Source organism: Budorcas taxicolor, chromosome 22, assembly GCF_023091745.1.
Source record: "Budorcas taxicolor isolate Tak-1 chromosome 22, Takin1.1, whole genome shotgun sequence".
Classification (NCBI taxonomy): domain Eukaryota; kingdom Metazoa; phylum Chordata; class Mammalia; order Artiodactyla; family Bovidae; genus Budorcas; species Budorcas taxicolor.
Window position 1 is genome coordinate 9,581,673 of NC_068931.1, and position 966 is coordinate 9,582,638.

The 966-nt window shown below is 36.6% G+C and overlaps 1 non-coding gene across 1 annotated transcript; it reads right to left on the bottom strand.

Moving 5' to 3' along the window:
* Positions 1-339: 339 nt before the first annotated feature.
* TRNAC-ACA (transfer RNA cysteine (anticodon ACA)) lies at positions 340-411 on the bottom strand. The gene has a single exon. It is a non-coding gene; the product is annotated as a tRNA-Cys (tRNA).
* Between the last annotated feature and the right edge of the window lie 555 nt (positions 412-966).

The window sequence follows — 966 nt, forward strand, 5'->3', positions numbered from 1 at the left end:
CTGAGAAAGTCCAGTAAGACATAAAATAATCATTCATAGACCCGTTTCCTACTTTAAATGTCAATGACCATTCAGTTCTATGATTGTGCAAAGTAACAAAATGAGCCAGAGGAGTCCTGGAATCCAGATGCTCTGGTTGGTTAGAATGTTCTGCAAAACGAAACTTATTCTGAAACTTGATATATTATGTGGAATCCATAGTGATAGTGATAGTGAAGTCGCTCAGTCGTGTCCGACTCTTTGCGACCCCATGGACAGTAGCCAATGGGGCTCCTCCATCCATGGGATTTTCCAGGCAAGAATACTGGAGTGGGCTGCCATTTCCTTCTCCAGGGGATCTTCCCGACCCAGGGATCGAACCTGGGTCTCCTGCATTGTAGGCAGACGCTTTACCATCTGAGCCACCAGGGAAGTCCTATGTGGAATCCATAGGAGAATGCAAAGCAAAGAGGAGTTGTAAGACAGCTTTTATTAATATCATAAATTTGAGGTCCATAGTTAAATTAATGATACAAAGAAATTGGAGTGTTTTCCATCTTTTGAGGATTGAGGACACAATTTCTGATTCACTACTAAGCAGGTAAAATTTTGTTTTCTTTGACTCTTGAGAAAGACAAAGCAGGATTCAAAAAGTTATACTTAAATATGGGAAGGGTTATCAAGGTGTAATGTGTAAAGGAGGGAAACAGAACAAAATTTTTGGTAGCTTTACACGAAAGATTAGTAACTTAAAAATTCATCAGTTTCTTAAGGAAAAAAATGATTAGCCTTTTGTACAGGTTAAAAACTATAAAGAATTGAACAGATTGGAATTCTGACCTTTCCTTCTTTAAAAAATGTTAACTGAATAAAATTTAAATAATGGTCAAATAGCAACTGGAGGGGTAATTCAGTTACTCAATTTGCTGAAGTGGATAAAATCCATGAAACTAGTTAAATTAATATTGATATTGATATAAAAACAAA